Source organism: Sebastes fasciatus, chromosome 11 (genome assembly GCF_043250625.1).
Source record: "Sebastes fasciatus isolate fSebFas1 chromosome 11, fSebFas1.pri, whole genome shotgun sequence".
In the NCBI taxonomy this organism is placed as follows: domain Eukaryota; kingdom Metazoa; phylum Chordata; class Actinopteri; order Perciformes; family Sebastidae; genus Sebastes; species Sebastes fasciatus.
Genome location: NC_133805.1, coordinates 15,424,713 through 15,433,597, shown reverse-complemented (window position 1 = coordinate 15,433,597; position 8,885 = coordinate 15,424,713). Strand labels below are relative to the sequence as shown.

Genomic DNA, 8,885 nt, shown 5'->3' with positions numbered 1-8,885 from the left:
TCCCTCCTTCTGTTATTTTCTGGTACCTTGTATTCTGCACACTAACTGTATTGACCCGTTTTTAAGACGACCCCTTTCAGCAACTGTTTTTAGAAAAAGTTTTTGAGGATACGAAACAGCTTATTATACGAGTCCTGTTGGGAAAGATTCCCCGAGATACTATTACGCCAGAGGAGAAGATAGTCCTCATTCTTAAAACCTTTTCTCCTGTAAAAGTGAAACATGCAATACTTCCATTTAAAGGTTCTCTGTACAATATTCAGAGCATTAATATAGCGTCAAACAACTATTTGCTATGTAAAGATATAGAGGAGTATTAAGGTGTCACTCTCCCTCTGTATGTGTTATAATCCGAGCTTCTTCTTGCTCTGTTGATCGCCGCTCGTCCCTTTTGGCATGTTTGTGCATGTGAGCATGCCTCTCTGGCTAGCTCACGGCCGCCGTCAATGTGCTCATACGGCGGTTACAGCTGATCACTGCGTCCAGACGGACGACGCCGTTTTGAAAGCGTAGCACCCACACTCCGGTCTCATTCAAAAAGAATATGTGATTTTGTGAATATGTGATTTTGTGAATACATAAATGTCTACTCCCCGAATGTGAAATATGATCTCATATCTGTGCCAGTACAATATTCATCAACTTTTGATTCACTCTTCTCCTCTTTGGTTTCGCTTGCAGCCTGTCAGCTTCACTCTCAGCTGATCCCGGGTTAATATGCTGCGTCAGCTGCACCTTCATGTGTGTGTGGATTTTTACCGAGAAGCTACTTTAACGCATTTATCTCCGTTTTCCATTTGAGAGTTTCTATTTCCTCAATCTCCTGTTTCCCTTTCCTCCGCTCCTTCCTGTTTCATCCTTGTTTCACACTTCGCGGCACTCTCAACCTGACCTCATCCCTCCACCTTCTTCCCCCTCCATCCCCTCCTCCGTCTATTCCTCCCTCCTTTTAAACATCGAGTCATGAATTTATTATGTGAATCAAAATAGAGCAATGACTCTTTGTCCCCATCCCTGCATGTCATTGGTCTAGAATGAATAATTCAGCCACTGTGGTTGAAGTTGGGATCAGGGGGAAAAAAAGGGAATTATTTTGGAGCCGCACTATTCAGGCTATTTTCGAACGGCGAGCTGTCAGCGCCTTTCCTGCAGCGCTCACTCTTTCTTCTCCCTCTCTTGTTGCTCTCTATCATTCCTCCAGTTCACTCGCTATCACAAGAAGATAGATCGCATTCTTCTCTGTCTTCTCTGTCCTTGGGAAGGACTGCGTACTAAGCAGATAGGATGGGATTGGCGTTGGATAAAGTCAGCCTCGTTCTTTGTGGGCTTGTTTCTTTTGTATCTAAACTGTGTGTACATTTGTTGTGCTTTTTTTTTTCTTGGCTGTCTTTACAATATGTTTGTTGAAAGGTTTGTGCATTTTCCAGTACCCATCCTGCAGGTTGTTTGTCAGTATGTAAGTGGTGATTACGGATGCTGTTCTGCAGTTTTTTGCTGAATAGCTTTGATGGCATAACATGCAACAGACAGTTTATTTCACCAGCTTTCAACTCAAAGGCAGCCATTGATCTCGTTACGGAGAGCTTGCCGTCTCACTCTCTTTGACTCGCTTTCGATGTTTGACGTTTTTAGATGTGGAGTGACACTTATTGAATGCCCCAAAAGGAGTTCCACAAGCTCTCAGTTTGCATTTTGCGAAGAGGAAATCACAGGGGGGAGGCTAAAGTGCTTATCGCTTCACATCAGACGGCCTGTTTGGGATGCAAAATGGTGCCGCAGGGGATCTGAGGACCCTGCGACGGTGCGACAGAGGCCACCAAACGGTCAACCACCTACACGTCCATACATGATCTTCACATGGACAACAAGCCCGACACATGTGGTGCACAACAATCACGCGCCTGGATACACACACATGGATGCAGATGCACACTTGGATGATTATTCTTGGCCTCCTGGGGCATCATTGAAACTTTTCAGCCGTGACCTCGCTAAGAGGGAGAGAGGGAGCGAGATGAGCATTAGAGGGAGCGAAAATGAGAGTCCTTGAATTTTAACCGGATGCTCCCTGGGGAGAACTCCCATCATCTCTGTGTGTCTTCAATGCCAGAGTCCCACAGCAGGCAAGGACCCTGACTGCTCCAGTATTCTGTCAGGGAGGCTCGTCTGCCATCGCTCATTTTCTAGCTGCTTTTTGGGAGAAAAATCATTTGATGAATCAGTAGCAAAGGGTTTCTCTTATCCGGTTTTAGCGCTGGATAATGACATTCCTCCAGCATTAGCCAATTCTTCCAGAGCAGAGGATGTACCAGAGGATAAATGTCACTATCAGTTATCAGTAATGTGATCAGGGCTCCAGCTACATCATCCCAGTGGTAGTGTGTGTGTTTTAAAGGGGATTTCTTGCAATGTGGGGTTTTATTTTAGTAGTTCTGGCCACCCTTTCTGTCAGTTCTGATAACATTGCACTCACCCAGGTAATTGTTGAGATCTGAGAACAAAGCGACATCGCTATCTTGAAGACAAATAAAGCAACAAATCTGCCAGATTAACTGTCTAGTAACATCAGCACCGAGGCTTGAGGCTGTACCAGCTGCTCACAGGACGTACTATATGCTTCAACATATACGAAGCACCACCATGCGGGCCTTGTCTGAGCCCCAGGCAGTTCAACTCATCATCCAGTTGCGTAATTTGACTTGAGCTGGGTGGTGGGAGGTCGTGGGGGCCTGTGTCCTCTAGCACTGCGCACAGCTTGCCATTTCACAGACAGAAACTAAACATTATAGTCCAGTAATAATGTAACTCGACCTCACACAAATTCCAACAAAGGCTATTTTACTTGTATCGTACCCCTAAAGGTATCCTCCTTGACATACAACAAGTGTTAGTGAATAATCCAAAAGGGAAAATCCTGAAATCTGGGAAATTCAAATGGCAGCCATCCACCCCAGTGACAATGATTATATAATATTTGAAAGGGTTACAATCAGAGATTGGCAGTATTTCTGTTACTTGTATTTAAAATACAATTAGTTTGGAGTATTTTGGAATTGGTATTTGACAGGGCTGTATAGGACCAGATCTGGGTAGAATCAGACCAGACCAATTCTCTACTATATATATATATATATATATATATATATATATATACTGTATGTGTTTTTTTGTTTGTTTTTGTTTTGCTTTTTTGGAAAAAAATACAGGATAGTCAAGTCTAGCACACACAACAATGTGAGCTTGTACGGTCACCGAAATTTGCCTAAAAAGGCGTTTTTAGTAGGATCATATTTAGGTGATCTTCAAAACGTTCCCTTCATACAATTCCTTAGGATGTTTTTTTCTCTCATTCAGAACATACTGAGGACACAAAATCTATTGAGTTTGTTTATGCTGCAGTTTGTGTGAGGTTCATCCACCTTTTTTAGGTAAAATGCGTGGACTATAAAGCTACTTTAGGGATGTGGCAAACATTCATTGTCCTTCAAGATCCCAACAAAAAGAGTTGTCCGCTATTTTGCAGGACATTTGTGCGTTTGAGATTGAAAGTTCATCCTTGACCTTGGAAACTGTGGCTGACAAAGTAATCTCATCAGTAGCTGTTCTGGAGCTTTGGGTTGTATCACTTGATCTTCCATTTCATTCTTGACCTTGGAAAAGTTGTTTTTCCCCTTTCACTCTCAATTTTTAAGTTACTCCCTACCTGGGAGTTTGTTTAAAGCCTGTCTGATTGGGGCTGTTCTGGTGGCCTAGAGGTTAAGGCGTCACCGTGAACGCAATGTCTCCAGTTTGAGTCCGTCGGGGAACCTTTGTTGCATATTGTTCTCTATCTCTCTTAATCTAAGCAATTACTTTGGTGAGCACGATACTATTTTTACCGATAGTGATAGTGATAGTGTCGGCCAAAACTATGAAAATACAATCCAGATTATATAAACTTGGAAAGTGTGTGAACACATATATTTAAGCGCAGACATGGACAGGCTAATAGAGGCTGTCATAGTGCAGATAGTCTGCTGTCAATCAACAAAACGACCCTGAACTCTCCCCAAACCTGGCACCCTGCTCTTTCTACCTCTCTCTTCCTCTAACTCGTCATCCCTTTTATTTCCAGCTCTCGTCTATTTTCCCATCCTGTGTTTATCATTTTACCTTCTTCTCACTCCTCCAACATCCCTTATTTGTTCTACCGCTTTTATGACCTTTCCAGAAACTTCCTCCCCTGTGATCCCACTTCTCCTCCTCCTCCTCCTCGTCTTCCTCCTCCTCCTCCTCCTCACAATGATCTGTTTCTTATCACCACCTTGCTCTGCAGTGTTTACAAAGCCTTCACAACCATATGTGTGCATACAAACGTGTGTATATTTGGACTTGTGTATCCTCCTCTGGGATCTCTGGTGAGAAGAGGATCCAGGAAATGTGATGATCACCTAATGTCCTGTGAAGCACCATCTTCTTACACACACATAGCTGCACAGCACAAACACGCACAAACACGCACAAACACGCACAAACACACGGACGCACACATATGCTCTGTTGGTGTTGTACAACCACAAGCCGAACGGTTTTATCAGTGCTCAGGGATTGTCGCCTTTGTTTCCTCAGCACAAAGGATTCAGCTCTCTCCTGCCTTTTTTTATTCTGCATCTCCATCCTTGTCACTCTCCATTTCTCTCCCCACGTCATCCATTCCCGTTTTTTTTCCGCCTTCACCTCTATTTCTCTGTGTTTCGCACCCCCACCCCCTCTTTCTGCCCCTTCATCCCTACATCTGAAACGGTAGCGACCGCTCCTATTGGTTGCGCCGACAGAATCAGAGAAACGGGCAGCCAATAAGCTTTCGGGCTAACAGGGTCACTATTATCCATGAAGCACTGCAATTACTCTGCTGCCTACATCCCTGCCATGTATGCATATGCAATGCTCTCTCCGTCCTTGTACCTATATTATACATATTGCACATTTCTACTGTACATGAACATCCTTCTTGGTTTATTTACATCAGCTTGACTGAGAGTGAAAGGTCATTTTGATATGCTGGGGGAGCATTTGATGTCAAGTTATTCCATTTTCCACATTTTTTTTGTGCATTTTTTGACAAGATGCAATTTTAGAAAATAGAACGAGAAACTGCGTTAGAGTCTGAGTGCGATTTAACATACATTTGCAATCAGTTTATGCATTCAGGTCAAAGCTATGTACATATTCATTGTCAATTCTCCCCCATGTGAATCCGGCACCCTGCTGCTCTTCAAAGACTGGGGATGGGAAGCTGTCACACTCCTCCCCTCCCCCTTCTTTCTCCAACTCATTCCTTTTCTCCCTGTTTACTTGCCACTCAGACAGTTATATATTTGTACCAGTCAGTCAGACAGAAGGAGGCTGCGTTCCGCTGTGCAAATTACGCAAGTTTTCCTCCTTTCTTCTTTGGACAGATGTGGCCTTTTCACTCAGTAAAATGCCACTGACGTCTTCTTGCGTTATAAACTGAGAATATTGAAAATTTCTCGCTGTTTGTTATTGCGCAACATCAGGATTCCAGGGCCTCTCTTCTGGCGTCTGACTGAGCGTCAGACCTAATTTGCATCATTAGATTCTCTCAACTGTGGAATAGCTTTGACCTTCCTCCATCATTAGTGACAGAGTGAGACGGACCGAATGTCCCTCTTACCTCCCCCTCCCCGCTCGCTCTTTCCCTCCTCTTTCATCCATTTCACTCACTTCTCTCCTGTCCTCCATGTCCATCATCTCCTCCCCTGATACCCAAATCTATCACTCGCTCACATCGTGGTCATATTGTGCAGCGCTGCACTTATCTATTTCAATCTCCTCCCTTCAATTTCTTTTCATCACACTTCTTCCTGCAGTCGTCCTATTCGCGGCGGTATATCGAGGAGGCGTTGGCTGTCTTGGTTTTAAATTCCCTGTTTGGCTTTCACCCATCTAACGAGCTGGAGAATTGAATTCATTTCTTTTCTTCTCAATACTGAAGGGATATAAAAACACACTCCCACAACTCATAGACACTCACAAACACGCGCACACACACACTCTGAGATGTACAGGGTGAAAAGGAGGCCGTTGCCTTTCAGGTGAGATGTCTCCAGGGAAATGTTTTCCTTAGCAGCAATCGCCCGGCTATCATCGCAATCTGCGGCTGCTCCATTGGCGCCGAGAAGAAGACGTGATTTCACTTCCCAATGACCAACCCTTGGGATTACCCCTCCATTTTGTCATCCGGAAATTCATTAGCCTTTAGAAAGGAAATGACACCAGAAATGAACTCCCTTCATATCCCGTCTAGAAGCCCGGTAATCAGTACTGCGATGACGGTCTTCCTGTTTGCGTGAAGGAGAGGTTTGTCTTCTTTGGCAACAATATGAGACCTCATTTATCAGCATGACCCACACGATACTCCGCTGACATGTACAAATTAATATTCTGCGAGCATTTCACAAACGTGAGGAAATACCGTCATATAGAGCTCGCGGCTGTGACCAAGCTTTTTGGAAGCACGTGTGAGATAATTAATGAGTCATTTCAATCCACGCCAGTAATAAGGCCACAGATCCCCAAAGGGCAAGACTATTTCAAGGCTGTTCAGCCGCTTGTCAGACTGTGTGCCACTCAAAATGATTGGTGTCTGCATGTGTGAAGGTGTTTTTTTCTTTCTCAGAGACAGGTCACGTTTGATTAAATGATTTTATCCCCCTGCTATTCTTAACTCTTTCTCTCTAACTTGCACTCTAGCTAATAGTGTAATAAGCTGTGCACTTGTTGGTTAATTACACCTCTGGATGAACAATTGACGCTCTAAATGCTTTTCCTGAATACACTTTTAAAAAGCCATGTAAACACAAGCTTATTCGCGTGCGCGCACAGGCACAATTTGTGCAGCTTTGTGTAGCTTCAGTAGTGCACGTACCCGACTTAATGACTTGTAATTCTTCTATCTGCCTACCAGCTGGCGGTCGTCCAAACGTCTGATCTGCAGAGCGAGCTCATCGTCGTTCCTGAAAAGACATTATGGTGCACATATAGCACCGTATCACACAGACCGGCACACATGCCATTTCAACACATCACAGCGACGCTGCTCGGATCTGAACCGAGAACAAAAAGATGATTTTGTACATGTTTCAGGATGTGGTAATGGGCTCTGTAGTTACTCCAGCCTGCTCGCTAATGAGGCAAAGTCCCATCCTGGATAACAGGACTACACTTGTAGTGACATACTGTAACTGCTGAATGCAGATGAATGAGACAAGCAAAATCCCTTAAATCCCTACTTGTGAGCCGTATCATAGACAAATTTCCATGGTCTTGTGATAGATAGTTTTTCTCATTCACTCTTAAACCCAAAAGCGTGTGTCCATGTATGTGTGCTTTGAGTGTGTGTATATACATGTGAGTCAGATCTGCCTGTGACATAAGTGAATGTATGTTTGGAGCATAAAAAGACCTAAATTTAGTGATGATGTGTGGGAGCCTTTTGTTGGGATGTAAACCAATCTGTTCCCCTTTTAGCCCTGGCATTTCACTAATGTCTGCCGACTAAGACGAAATGGAGATTTATGATAACGACGTAACCCCTGAACCTCCAGATCACATGACTTCATTAAGAGTTGGAGGGGTGAAAGTGACGTCACATGGTAGAAATAGCGTACGTAGGTGTGCTAGAACTGAAAACTTATTGACGTAACACCTGAGCAGAGACCATATGGTTGCAGGCAAGGTTACCCATCTAATGAGCTGGAGTCCTGGGCCGCCCTCTGTTGTTTACTACACTATATGTATCTGCCTGTGTGTGTGTGTATGTGTGTGTGTGTGTTCCTGTGTCTCTTCTCATGTGTCTGTGCTCTCAGTGTGTGTAGCCATGTGCTCAGGTTTGAGCCAGAGAAAAGCAGGTCAAAACACTGCAGGGTGTGAGAATCATCAGAACAGCTACCGCTAATTAAACGTGCCAGGCCTTCGAGTAAAACAAAAGGATCCATGTTGTGATCCACTATATGTGAGCGCTGAGTGAAATGCTCTTTGTTTCCAACATAGTACGAGTTAAGATGGTCAGAGTAACTATTAACCCCTTCAGACCCACTGTCTGCTGTAGACAGACGTCAAATATTTATTGGTCTCCACCAATGAAAATGGTCACATACTCCAGACTAAAATATCTCAACAACTATCAGATGGATTGCTGTGAAATTTTGTACAGACATTCATGGTCCCCAGAGGATGCATCCTTAGGACTTTGGTGATCCTCTAACATTTTTTCCTCTAGCGCCACCATCACGTTCATATTTCTAGTGAAATGTCGCGACAACACAAAATTTTAATTTGCCCAAAACTGATATTTCAATCAGCATCAGCTCTACTTTATGTTTAGTGCTAATTACCAGAGTTAGCATGCTAACACGCTGAACTGGTGAACAATTGGATGGTAAACATGATACCTGCTAAACATGTTAGCATATGTCATTGTGAGCATGTTAGCATATGTCGATGCAACACTGTGCCCTAAGTATAGCCTTACAGAGCCACTAGCATGGCTGTAGACTCTGTAGACAGTTTAGTTGGGGTTTAACAGTATATTGATCTGGATTGATTCAGTGATCAATGATCCAATATCATCGATGCAAAATGAAAACATCGATACATATCGTCATCTTTAAAGATACACCTTAATTCTGAAATTCCCATGGCACGTCTGTGTCGCCATTTCCGTCCAAGCGTACCCCCTTCCTACAGAGCCCAGTGATCCAATTGTCAAATAATATTTTAGTTGAATTTTGGAGTTGATATAAATGTAACTGATTGTGTTAAATGGGCATAATGACATCGTCTAATATCAGTCGCAGGCCCCTGAATTGAATCAAATCGCAATC

The 8,885-nt window shown here is 43.6% G+C and overlaps 1 protein-coding gene across 1 annotated transcript in view; it reads left to right on the top strand.

Moving 5' to 3' along the window:
- The window catches only part of lingo3b (leucine rich repeat and Ig domain containing 3b), a 33,387-nt gene that overhangs the window by 10,721 nt on the left and 13,781 nt on the right, over positions 1-8,885 (top strand). The window lies entirely within an intron of this gene.